The following is a 14,160-nucleotide window of genomic DNA, read 5'->3' on the forward strand; positions in this document are numbered from 1 at the left end:
GTAGCTCTGTTTCCCAATGTATGCTGGCTTTGGTGATGGCAAAGTCATCTTGATTGCCACAAACAAGACTGACTGTAGTTTAAGGACATCTGATTTGTTCACTCCATCTCCTATTTGTTTTGATCAAAACTCATCTTAAGTCAAGGTTTAGTTTAGAAAAATTTTCCTCATATTTCCATGTAATCCGTTTTTGAATGAATTTCAGAAGAAGCTCTTGACCCATAAAAGGAAGCAAGAGGGAGAATATGTAAGGAAACGTGGCTGTGAGACATCCAGTCCCCAGAAGTTTGTATAAACATCAGAGTTTCTGGTCGATTACAGAGACGTGGCTTGAATTCTGAGCTGTAGAGTCAGTCCTTCAGATTTCTTCCATGGTACTATAATATCTCTTAAACAAACAGACCCAAGCTAAATCATGTTTTCTATAAGCCTAACCTGATGACTTTTATAATGGATGCTTCTCTCTCATTAATCTGTCGTGAACAATGAACTTTTTGTCCTCTCTGGAATTAATGGCCTTGGTTTCCTGAACCTTCTTTTGTAGGTAAGAGAATACAAGTTAACTTCTCCAAGAGTGTTTTGATGTTTTAGATCACCAACATTGGGCAAGTGCTCCAAGATCTTTCCATGGCAATTGCTATACAGTGCAAAATATATGAATGTTAAACAAGTGGACAAAATCCTCCTGTTCTCCATAGACTCTTTGCTCTCTGTCCAAGTAATGAAATTAAGGATAGTCATCATAATAATGCATTTTAATGCCCTTGAGTTTGGAAAGCATCCCTATTCATAAAAGCATTAAGGTCTTTCAGACATCATATCTTTTGTTAGTGCCCCGAGGAAAAACAGAAAAAGAAAAGCTGTTGTGTTCTTGCTGTCCCCTACCTGCTTCCCTGCTCTTCATTTAAGGAAAGGCCTATATATGCAAGTACCTCATTAGTTCAACACTGTGCTTTTTATTGTTTAATCACCACACAGGTTTCCCCCTCACAATGTAGTCTCTTGGTGATGAGACTATACATTGTTGACTAATCTTTGTATTCCTCTGATTTATCCTTTCTTCTCAACTTAATTCTTTCCCTTTTCCTGATTAAGTAATCTGTTCTGATTTACAGATAATTTTCTAAACTATTCCAGAAGCCATGTGTTTTCCTTTTATTTTACAGACCAGCTGTGTGCTTTGCAGAGTGAGCTACACAGTGCAATAGCTTTTAAGCCTTTTCTGGATCACACAGCATATTTTAGTAATTAAATGTTGATTCTTTTAGCTTACTGGGGCTTCCTATCCTGTGAGTAGAGCTGCACATTTCAGCTGCTTAATTTCTACCAACTGCAAAATGTTCAAAGACTTTGCCAAAAGAGGAACATTCTTTAGAGATTTCCAGGGTTTCTAACACATTTAATTTCTTTTTTTCTTTTTTTTTGCATAAGGTTCTGACTAGGTCACATCTTTAACCCTCTGACCCAACTGTGTTATAGTGGGGGAAGTTTCATTGTCGTTTCAAAATTTAATCATGAGCAGTGGGCTATTGAGGGAAAAGGTACAGAAATTAATGGAAAGGTTTTGTTTGTTTGTTTTTTATTCTCAGTGTTTCTTTTAACGTGTAAGAAAGGAAAGCCTTAAGAAGAAGGAGAGTAAAGTTCAGCAGACAAGGTCAAGTCCAGTAGTCAGTTTGGCCCTTCAGTGGTTGGTACCAGTGAACCTCAGGTGACATCAGCAGAGACTGTGTTTTATGTAAACAGGAACATTTGCTGTTTTCTCCACTTCTAATAACAATTTGCTGTTTTGCTTAGATCCTGAAGCTTGCTATTGGCAGAAGAACAGGCAATTAAAAAATTTTACTTGAATTTGGGGCATAAATATATAGTGAAAGTTTAAGTTCTCGAAGTTGTCAGTAGGAAACTGTAGGAACACTCCATTGTGAGTGCAGGGAAGGGACTCATTATGGGTAACCTGAGTTTTGCTGTGCCTTCTGTGCACTTCTGCTTCTTCAGCAGAATGGGCTTTCTAAACAGTGCTTCATATATTAGGTTACAAAGCTATTTTCACTAGTTTCAAGCACTCCTTTCACTTTGGTTGCATGCAGTCTGGCTAGGGTGGACCCTGCCAAAAGTCATAATATGAAGTAAGGGAAAAATACAGACAGCAGGCAAGATCAACCCATGATCTAGTTCTGGTTAATTTTGATTTCGACTGTCCCTTCACTCTTCTTAAAGAGTTGCTTAAACCATCATAAACATACAGATACCTACCTTGAGCTGGGATTAATATAAGATTTTATTTCCAGGGAAAGACAGTAGAGATTCAAAATCAGGATGGTAAGGAGCACATTGAAGCAGTGCATATGAAAGTAGTGTGAGGAAATGCCTATTTCCTGTGTGTATTTGCAGCAAAGATTCTCAAGAGAGTCCAGCTGAGACAAATGATAGTGGTAGAAAAGGAGCAGCATATGTTTCTGGTATTTCTGTGGATGCACTGGTAATGGAGACTGATGAGCTGCATATTCCTGAGCAGCAGGAGTAGTTCTGTTTTGCAGAAATGCTTTCAGAATTTTCCAACTTTGGATATTTAAGTGACTGCCAGTATCAGAGGCATCTATTTTGTGTGACCTTATATTTTATCTTATATTTTTTCCAGAAAGAAATTGTGTGTGTGGTTCTGTGTTTTCCATTGGATTTGGCTTTTTGTTAAAAGATGTGTTTACTTTTATGGCCTTGGAGTGGAAAGAGAGATGCGGCTGTTTAGGATTCATCCCTGGGAAAACTCAGTCTGTGCCGGAAGTAAAATTTACTTTTCTGGAAAGCAGTTCCACTGTGCACAGCAGGGCTGGGCTGGGGACTGAAAGTTCACCCCTCACACCCACGGAGCTGGCTGTTCTCATCCCAGCCTGGCCTTTTCCTGGGAGCTGAGGACTGAGGCCTGGAACCTGACTCGGCTGAGGCTGCCAGCATGTGATTTCTGTACTACAGATGAGATTGGGATTGGTATACTTTTAATTTTGTTCTTCAAGTCTTTTGGTTAAGTCATAGCAAATTCTGTTTAAAGAAAAAGGACTCACTGGGCATTCATGACTAGAGCACGTAAGCGCAAATAGATGTGCACACATTCTGAAGGCAGAGAGAGATGGGTGTGCATCTCTGGGAGTGCTGTATCAGCTGATTTGGTTCCTGCCTGAAAACACAATCCCAGCTGTTTAAAGTTGATACACAAATTCAGTGGCCGGGGTCACACTGTGGATACTGTAAATCCTTCCCAGCGCAGACCACTTTGATCTGAGTTCCAGCATTTTCTTGCTTATCTGCTGTGTGAAAGAGCTTTTTGGCAGAATCCTAACAAGCCTATTAATTTGTCTTTTAAACACTTTCCCAAAAGGAAAATAAGGGAAGCTGAACCATCTAGAGAAGATAGGGTGGTCTAATAGTTGGAAATAGAACACAGAGAAGCAGGAGGATTCTAGTTTTTAATCTGTTTGAGCTGCTGTTTCAGTCCTTGACCTTCTCGTACTTTTGTCAACATGCCTAGAATATGGAGCACTAGACCTTGAAAACTTGATACTACGTCTGCATTGAAACTTCCTGGATAAAAATGTTAGGAAGAAAAGCCAGGGATCTGATTTTTACAGTGAATCTGATTTCTGTGCTTTCTCTGCTCTGTTTATCCTTTGTCCTGCAGTCTGTGACGTGCTGCAATGCTTTCCAAGCAAGGAGCTGTTTTACCTGCCATACATCTGAGACTGAAGGTCTTGTGCAGGCTCTGCAGTAACCAGCAGGCTCTGTGGAGTGTCTTTCCTGCAGAACAACAACCTGAAGTCTACATTTCTTTGCTTTACAGGGAGCTTCAAATTTGGGGTTCTCCAAAGAAGAAGAGTTTATGGTGTAACAGGTAGAATGGCTATGAAAAGTGGGAAGGAAAAGAATAAATTAAGTCAAATAAAACTATGTAAAAGCTGTAAATGAGCCAACCAAAGAAGGGAAGCTTCCTGAATCAGGCTATGTGTACTTGAAACACAGCCCACTGTGCCTTGCTATTTCAGTACATATTGTGTGTGGTATCCAGCTATTTTAAAGATAAGATCAAATTTGCAATTTTGATCAAAATGTCTCTCCCAGCTGTGAACTTCTTAAGTATTACCGAGTCACAGTGGAACCATGGTCTGTGTGGGGCTGTCTGTGATACTGCATGAGGATAAATATTTGTAAGGATGCCTACAGCTGTCTGAGCCTCCTATAGTGCTCAAGAGATTCATCTCTTCAGTTTGCCTGGCGTCCTTTGGCTAGGAAATTCTGATGGAATTTAATAAGCATTGTGGGATCAGCAGGGAAAAGAATGAGAAATATATAGGGCCACTGCAACTGCTACTTGTATGAGGGGATAAGAACCTTTGTAGGTGTGAGCTTGATAAGCCTTCTGTATGAATGTACCACAGTGGTGCTATTTATACAGAGTGGGGATAGCAGAAGGAAAACTTCACTCTGCTTGATCAACCTCCTTCCTCTTCTGCCCTTATTGCTGTTGCTGCTTCCTATGGAGAAAATGAGCTGTAGTAGCATTAGAAAACCCCTACTCAGTAATCTGGAGTCCTTCACGTTCTCTGCAGGAGAAAGGTAGCTGTAAATTTGTACAAATATAACGAACCAACTCAAAATGCTCACAAACTTGAATATTTGGGGTTTTTTTAATGAAACAGGTTCCCTTTAAAGACACGCATGTGTTTGTAATAGGTCCCATCAAAGTATTTTTTCAAAGACAAAACTGGCTTTCCATCAGACCTGTCACCTCGTGAAGGTGATGCCTTCCAGTGAAGCAAAGCCCAGCTGATGGCACAGCAGCCCTGCAGAGGTGCAGGTAAGTGTGTCAGGTTTGAATATCTTCAACTTCAGTTTAAGATGCCCGGGAGATGCGGGGGCAGCGCGGCCCGCAGGAGGCAGCAGAGCGCGACTGTGCTGCGTCCCGGCCCCAACTGCGGGTCTGGTCCCTGTCTGCGGTGTTTTCTTACATTGTTAATTGTGCTTGATGACGCCGTGCCCTCGCCATACCGGCTGGATCCCGCTGCTGTAAGCACTTCGCCAGAATACAGCGGTTTGTTGTGAACAATCTCACGCTTATATCCGTGAAGGTGTTGGTCGCTTCCCACGGGCAGGATAAAATTGCTCACTGCCTTGCTTTGTTGCTGGCATCCTTCAGTCCAGTGAGGATGTCAGAATTCATCCCTCTGCACTGCTAAGCAGCCTGGCAGTCCTGCAGTGGCTGTCATTGCAGCTGAGGTGTTGCAACCTCCCTGCTGACTTGGGTACATTATGCCCTAGTAATAATGCACCTTCTGTCTTGTTTTCCCAGGCAGCAATTGGTGTGGAGCCAATTGTGATGCTGCAAGGGGAGTTCAACTATAAACCAACCTAAAACAGAGATTGACAAGCTAAAGCTAAAGCTCTCAAAACTTTGGAATCTTGAGAGATTAAGCTCCGGCCAGAGCATAAGTTTCTTGCAAGAGAGAGGAAATTATTTAATCCTCTCTGGGTTTAAATACAATACAGAACAGCCAGGTTTCCATTCAAGAAGTAGTCTTTTCAGTATAGAACCACAGTCAAAACAGCATTCAAGATGTTAAGGTGCACAAAGTGACTGATGTGAGAAAGGGGACGGTGCTCTCCTATAAAAGTGCTGCTGCTCTAAGTGCTCAGGTACTTTTGCATGACTCTGCAAGAGGACAGAAAATTGAGTGGGTTTGAGTCTGAAGAAATTAATTTCTGAAGGACAGAAAAAGCACAGAATATACCTCCTCTTTACTGTTCTGTAACTGTAACAAGGGACAATCACCAGAAGGGAGCAATGAGACTCAAAACTGGTACTTTTTCATATGGTTAGACACACTGGTGCTGATAGTTTATCGAAATCCAGAAGTTAATAGCTGGTAAGAATACCCATTATTCATGAAAATGTGCTGACTGGAGTTACTAAACCTATAGTTCAGGAAATAAGCCAATCTCTAACGATTAGAAAACCAGGGAGGTATTTGGAGGGAATGGGAGGATAATTAACATCTACCTCCTGTGCAGTTCTTACATATCCTTCTGAATCAGGAAATTCTGGCCACTGGCAGAGAAGACAGACAGCAGCTCTTGTGCAGCCTGGACATTTTTACTACTCTGCAAAACACTGAGTCTGGGAGGCAATATGAGATAGTTGGTGACTATGGCTAGACTGTGTTTTGACAGAAAGTATTTACTGGCGTTCAAATTGTCTTTTGCCTCAACTTTTTAATGTAATCTCAAGGAAATTATTTTCAACATTACTTGAGACCTGGGTTCATTCCACCTAACTTCAGGCACTGGCCTATGAAGATGTCAACAGTACAAGGAAAGTATGAACAGGTTTGTTCATGCTTTCTTTAAGGGACAGGAGTGCTCCTACTTCTTGGGATCTTTCTCAGGAGTTTCCCTTTTTTCATCTGACTTGACAAGATGATGAAATGTGTGTGGCTTGTTTACTGGTGGCCTACACTAGCTATGTCCTCAGGAATCTGTATAATTTTATAGGTTAACAGGACCACAATTTCTACAGGTTCCCCACTTTCTATTACCAGCCTCTGTACAAAATCACACTGTTCTAGCCCAATGGAACCCAATCTTTTTGGAGTGTTTTACATTAAAATGATCAGATGTTATTTACCAAAAGACAGATAAAAATTCAGCTAAAGCATCTATAAGTGTCCAGACTGTATGTGGCTACAGAAACAGTGGAATTCAGGTTGTATCTACAAACAAGGTGAGTCAGTAAATTATATCCTTTATGTTGCTGTTGCAAAGTAGTTGCTGACACCCAAACACGGTAACCTAAAGATAGCCAAGGAATCTGACCTAGAGGTTACACCAGCTGTTTCTGGCACTGTCAGACAAAGAGCAATCCAAGCATAGGCTGAAAACTTTCCAGAGAATTTGATGGGATCTGTGGAAACTCTGCCAAACACCTGTGGCATTAACAGAAAATTAATAAACATCAGCCACCAAAGGTGAAAAATAAAGAAATTGTTTAGATTCTGTAGATGGGGGAAACAAGCAAAAGACATTTGAGCTATGCCAGCAATGCTGTTTTGGCAATACAGAAACAACTTCCAAACAATCTTAAAGCTAGGTGTGGTGGTTGACAATATGCACTCCAGAAATCTGTGAACATGGGCCAGTGGCAACGTTCCAGAAAACCCCCACCTTATTTCAGGTATCTTTATGCTGGTGTTCATCTGTTTGTGTGGTTATCCTGCACTGCAAACATCCAGCTCGGAGACATGGAAGTTAATGTCAGGTTCCCATCAGGGTCAAAACTTCAGCCAAATATCCAAATATGTTTCAACTCATTGTGCTTCTAGATCCTTCCTCTGTTTTCAGAGAATCACCTTTATACTGAAATGATTCCAAATCTGAGGGTGAGATTCTGTTTATGGCTAGAGCAGATTTATGCAGAAGAAGCAGACTCTTAAACAGGAAGTTTTGACTGACTGGGTAGGATGCAGAAAGTGTTCTAGTTGTGCTCATCTTCCTTTGCAATTTACGCCCACGTTGGCCAATAAGCAACGTTGGCCCACGTTTTGCATAAGCCAAGGAGAGGAAAACAATATTCTGTTGAGAAATCTGCTTCAACATTGTCTCCCTAAGGACAGGGACAGAAATGTTCAGCAGGAATACAATTCTGGAGGGCACTTTAGCATTTTTTGTCTGGTGTTTAATTCTATGGGCTCTTTTTGCCTAAGTGTTTTCTCTTTTGTTAATTCATCAAAATACTAAATGTGTGTGTTAACACAGGAGAACCCTAAAATTCATAGAGACTGCTTAACTCCAGTCATATGAGAAGTGGGAAATGTACCAAAGTCCCTCATTAAGGATTTGATATCTGTCAGAATATTTTGGTGTACTTTTCATTCTAATGCTTTAGCAAAAGTACACTGAGTGTACTAGGACAGTGGATTGAAGATTTCTAAAGTTACTCCCCCAAATAGTTTACTAACATAAAACAAGCTGGAAAATGAACAACCATCAGGTATTTTCAATGTACCCAGTGCATGCTATTAATATATTATAGCCTCTGTGCAATGTTTGTAGAAATTACTGGGAATTTTCCTATTGACTTCAGAGGGAGGAAGATTGGATCTTGTGTTACTATGCTAATCATTGTGTAAATATTTCTCTAAAAGGTAAAAATATAAAAATTTCCAGGGGCAGTGTGATGGTCTAACATGTTTTCAGCAGTGGCCAATTCCCAGGGCCCCACAGGAAGGCAAATCCCCTCTTTCCTTCCCTCCATGTCTACTGTCAGTTGTGTCCCAGGAGACCACTGTCGATCTCTCTCAAATTGTCACTGGCCATGAGGTGAAGTGACAGCTCTGATTTCATGGCAGCTACCCCACCATTCTGTCTGACCCAAACCTGATCCTGTGTCCCCATCCATGTGTATCAGTCTCTTCCTTCAATGCTAATAACTTCATTCAGTGACCTGCAGCAGCAATGGATCTCCAGGTTAATTATAAAAAGCAGTAAGATGGTTCCTTTGTGCTACTTTAATTCTATTAACCCACATTAATATCCAGAGCATCTCCGTTTACTCCTCAGTTATGATCAGACAGATGCAGTGAAAAATGAGAGCACAAGTAGGGCAATTGTCTTTTAGTGATTTTTGGTGTCTTTCTGTTCTTGTTTGGCACCCGGTTTTGTCAGGTGCTCTAAATTTTAGGCACATAATGAAATGCAGGGAAAGCAGAATAATGAAAGAAAAATAATTTTACAGAGACTTCTGCCATCCAAATCTCCTGATTAGAAAAAATTTATGAAATAAGTCAAAACCCAGTGGAATTGAATAGATCTTTTGATCAAGCACTCACTGCTTTTTGTTGTGATTTTCTCTGGAGAGAGAAACCTGATGGGAATAGTTCCACTGCAAAAACAATTTAATTTCATCATAGAAACTTTAATTTCTGAATTATGAGTGATCTTGTAAACTGGTTTATTTCCTTTTTTGACCAGCCTTTGTCACTCAAAAGCCACAGGTTTATTTAGATTTCACATTATCAACAGGCAGACAGATTGTCAGGAAATCCTGCTCCACTGGTCCAAGTCACTGGTGGAGGTTTGATGTATTTCAAAGCCTGTAGTACTGAAAGTGCCTTCCTGGAATAGTTCACATCTGGAATAGTTCACATCTGTTGCTCTGTGATCAGGACACAGAACCAGTCTGCTCTTGGCTGCGTTCTTGCTGACTGGATGATGCACCACATGCAGGTGAAGGAAAAGCATTCTCCTTGTGGTCTGCAGCATCCTGGAGAATGACACATGGGAAATCTGGGAGTGGCCATGCAGATTCACAGATAGTGTGTGACCAGGTCTGTGACAGGTGAGGTGTGTAAACCATTTCCTTCCTAGGATTGGGTTTATCCCTAGAGGGGCATCCCCCTAAGTAATTAGTCATTGTGGCTGAGCTATTATTAAATACCCGTAACTATTTAGCCCTTCCTACACTCCCTCCTAATAACTTTACTCCAGTAGACCCAGCATTATCTCCTGTATTGATTATGGCTTTACTTTTTTCTGTTATTGTAATGACTTGCACACAAAGGAAATAAGGCAGTTCTTGGTGACAGGAGAAGAAAATTTCATTATACTGTAGATACAGATACATCTGCTAGAATGTGTTTTTTTTGAACTGGAGGGACCAAAGGTTTCCTGATGAAGGTCCCCTTATTTCAAGAGTCAGCATGCCCTGATATTTTATAGTTAAAATACCTCTCCTTCCACCTTATTTTCTTTTTACATGACTTCTAATAAACTTCTTTTTAGTATTATAAAGGAGATAAATAATAGAATGAGATCTTTCACTTACACTAAACAACTTTTATGCCCAGCTCTGTGTTCCAGCTATGTGTGCAGACAGGCAATGGGCTGCAAGAGCCATTAGGAACTGCTACATTCCCATGTCTATCATTCTGAGATGGGAGAACATGGAGGCCCTATACCAGATCTAAAACAAGGGAGAAGCCAAACAGCCAAGAACTTCTGTAGCATCTCTGCAGATGTTCTAGACAAATGTCTGGTTTCTTTGTTGTTCAGAAAAAGTTTCCATCATCCTCTGCCCTGAAGCAGGGCTGAAGTCAATCACTTGCTATTCTGGCCTTCTACCATAAAATAGAGCTGAAGCAGAATATAGTTTCGCCCTTCTAACTCTTCTATGTTTCCTTTCCTGTGGAGAAATAAAGATGAAATGTCTCATCTTCTCCTTTGTAAGCTAAAAGCAGTCAGTCAAATACATGTAGTGATTTCACAGAATCACAGAACATTCTGGGTTGGAAGGGACCCACAAGGATCATCAAGTCCAACTCTTTAGTGCATGGCCCATATTGGTTTTATTAGCACCATGCTCTAACCAGCTGAGCTACTCTCAGGGTGTATTTCCTCTCCCTAACACTCCCACTCCCTGAAATATGTCCACTCCTTACACTTGTAGAAGAACTTGCACTCCACAATTTATTTCTGCCTCTGAAATTTCCTTATTTCCTGCAGCAATGACAACACTGGAATCAGAAGGGATCTATCATTTGATACTATCTCCAGGGAGTGGAATATGATTTTAAATGCAGCTCCCTAACAATACCCCAGTGGTGCTAATGGTGGGGTGTGCCTGTTTGCTACTCTCCCACCCACCGTAACCAGTTCCATTGCGTGACCCGGCCGAGTCACACCCCTGGGTGAGCAATGCTGCTGCTCCTCTGCTGCCTTGTTTTCATGTGACATTTGTGCTTGCAGGGACTGACCAAACCCAGAGCTGCTGCTGGAGGATGAGTGACAGGCTTCCAGCACTGCACGTGTGTCAGGAGCCACATTGCTGTGGGCTGTGACCCAGCTGGGAACTGGATGGAGACCTACATGAAAGAGGAAACGGTGAAGGTGAATCAAGGGGTGGTACTTTTTCTGCTGAATCAGAACTGGATTGATGCCCTATATGCCTCAGCAAAATCTTCACTGATGCTATCTAAATCCCTGCAAATTTGTGACTGAAAACTTACAGTGCTATTTTTTTCATTCAAACGTGGCCACATATTCATGACAAATGAAACTGTCCTGTATTTGCCTCAATATATTTCATATTTCTCAGTTGATTTTAAAGTTCAAGCTTTTTTTTTTTTTAGTTAATAAAATCAGTACCATGACTATAACTGTAAAATTATGAAAAGCCCTCCCAAATACGGGTAAAAATATGTTTTTATTGAAAAACATGCCCTCCTAGGGCTCTGCAGCCTTCTTTAAAATCTTAGTGCTAGTAATTTTTATTTCTCTATAAATTGTTTTTAACAGTCTGACTCTACAGATCACGGCTACCAGGTGTAATTCTCATTTTTCTAACTGCTAGGTGTACCAATTGTATGAAATACACTGACATACATATATACACATAAAGGTACATGGTGGAATCCTGTTACTATTATCATTACATGATTGGCTTCAATGGACTTCCTCTATGTTCGTGCCTAGATACAATTTTTAGTAACTAATCCATTCTCTCTTGTCCTTTCTGTCTCTTCCAGAGGAAATTACTGTGCACAATGTATTACTTATTGAGCTATCTTGCATTTTGTGACTTTATTGATAAATAGTTAAAAAATACTTCGAGAAACCTGACAGGAAGATGGACTTCAAGTACAAAGTAGGACAACAATTAAAAGCAGAAGGCATTCAAAGAAACATTTACTGCAGTTACAGTCTGTGACTCTACATCGTCAGCAAACATGGAAACAAGCTGTTATTGCAGGTAACTCCAGAAATTTCTTATTTTTATTCATTTCAACCCTAACTGAAATAATTGCATGAAATAGGTACATGTATTCTGCATTTCAAACTCCTGGTGTGGGAATTCCTAATTTTAGATTTGTCTATGTGAGATCAGCAGGAGAGGCTCTGAGTTTTTGTAGTAATCTTGTATTAGCCATGTACCAAGAGTGTTAAGTGAGAGTAAACAATTAAAGGTCTGAGAAGTGATACGATGCTTGTAGCTGAACCAAGCTGGACATTCAGGTGGCTGGGTGTGTTATGTCACTTCAAAAGGGTAACTATAAACCACAGGAGCTCCAAGTGCAGCAAAGATGTATTTGCCAGCGAAAGATGAAATATTATTCAAGAGAAGAACTGCACAATATTATGTCTTGGTTTGTATATCGCATTTCAGGGCACCTATGACAACTGAATTTGAGGGCTCAGTTTCTGATATGTCACCTAACAAGCTGTTTTATGACCATTAGCAGGCTAAAATTTTCATTTTAGATGCCTGAAAAGGAGAGCTTAATAGTTCCATGATGCTGAGCTAAGTGTGTGTCTGTAGAATACAAGGGTAAGAGCTGGCAGCAAAAAGAAACAGCTTTGAGGAAAAATAGTTGATTGAGCCTACAGTTCTTAGTAAGTCTGGTTCTGAAATATTTTACATGCACCTGTCCATTTGATAATTTCTTCTATAAATGGGTTTCATACTTTAGGGATGATGAAGGCAGAATAGATCTTAATCCCCCTGGAAAGTGTAGGCTATTAGAAGTTAATTACAAGACCTCAGTTTTGTAGCAATACAAATGGGACTTCATAACCTTAATGACCACAGGTGTGAGTTCTTGTTCCATTTGTACCTCTGCAATTATTCCTAAATCTTATGGGGTTAATATTCCAGTTGATCGTGTGCTATTGGAACTTTTTTTTCTTCCTCTTGACTGTGTCAGCAGTTAGCCTGAAGATGGAGAGGAGATTTTGATGGGAAAATAATAATCTGCTTTTTATCATGCCCACATTTAGGCAATTTGTTATGCCAAGACCAGGCTACCCACTCCTGCAGGAATTATTTTATGATCTGCTGTTCTGTTAGGGCGGACCTGCTTCCTACTCCATGTATTGCATGCTCTGTTGTCCATCTTGTGACCAAGGGCTTTTCATAGAAATGTCTGTTGATTTTGTGACATCCTGTTTCATTTTTCCCACAGCAAAATGGTCTTTGGGCCTCCTGGGGAAAAAAATATTTCAGTAACACTGGTGGGGGTGAACAAGGTAGTGTACAAAAAACAAAAAAGGTGTCTACACTTTAAATTTCTTGCAATTTCTGTGTAATTATATTAGCTATGTCACAACAACTATTGCTCCAGATATTCATACTATAGTGTCATCTTGTAATTAACCTGCTGTGCTTTTGGATCATTGCAGTCACAAAGTGCTGTGCCAGGTTTTGAACTGAAAGCTCAGCATCCTGGTCAGATTATGTTCTGCCACCATATTGTGTATTGTCTGAGCAGTCTGTGTGACTCTGTATACCTTTTGAGTAGTCTGTCCAGCTGTAAAAACCAATAGAATACTGTTAATTTAGTCAAACTAATTCCCAAGTAGTGATTTACTTTCTATTCCCCCATCTCGTTTCTCTAAACTAGTGCCAAACTACAGACAGTATAAAATGCTCTCAACATGTGTACAATGACCCTTGCAGGAAAAAAGAGCTGTAAACTGTGGCAAATCTACTTCAGACTATCAGGACCAGGGAGGTGAAGTCACGGGTCCTGGCGAACAGGGACAAGCCAAAACCAGACAGGGAGCAAAACAGAGAGTGACTCTGTGGATTGTCACTTCTTGGTTTAAGCTTCCATAGGGGGTGAGAGAGAATGGCAAATGTGGAATAACGAGCTGCAGCCATGCAGAGCTGGTCCTAGGCAGGCAACAGCTGGGCATGAGAGCTGTTCAGAGCAGAGGAGACCTGTTGCTTGCTAGGAGCCTGTCACCTTTACTGCTGTTGGTGGGGAGTCCATCATGCCAAGGCTGAAAAGACAGTGGCCAGACATCCTGTTCCTGGGGAGGTATCAAGAAAGCAAACCCACAGTTCAGGTACCTCTTGGGTCAGTAGTTGTAGATGTATCTTCATGTTTTACAGCCCTCGTAGCTGAGTTTACCCAGCTGCTTCTTGGGAGCATTTATATTCTTCATGATCAGTGATTCTTCTGGCATAATTTCACACACAAATATGGTGACTGCAAATGGTTGCATGGGATACACAGTCAACTGGCAAGGCAGCAAACAAATTAGACTCCTTACTACACTTGAGCAGCTTCCTGACTGAGGGGAAGGGAAGAAGATTCCCAGAGTATCCAAAAAAAGGAGACT

The 14,160-nt window shown here is 40.8% G+C and overlaps 1 protein-coding gene across 1 annotated transcript in view; it reads left to right on the top strand.

The window, feature by feature from the left end:
- Positions 1–11,426: 11,426 nt before the first annotated feature.
- MYZAP (myocardial zonula adherens protein) overlaps positions 11,427–14,160 on the top strand; it is a 48,576-nt gene continuing 45,842 nt past the window's right edge. The window contains exon 1 of the mRNA XM_032700087.1: positions 11,427–11,788. The gene's annotated coding sequence lies outside the window, so the exon portion shown is untranslated. The remainder of the gene's footprint in view (positions 11,789–14,160) is intronic.

The sequence above is a fragment of the Chiroxiphia lanceolata genome, chromosome 12 (assembly GCF_009829145.1).
Source record: "Chiroxiphia lanceolata isolate bChiLan1 chromosome 12, bChiLan1.pri, whole genome shotgun sequence".
Taxonomy (NCBI): Eukaryota; Metazoa; Chordata; class Aves; order Passeriformes; family Pipridae; genus Chiroxiphia; species Chiroxiphia lanceolata.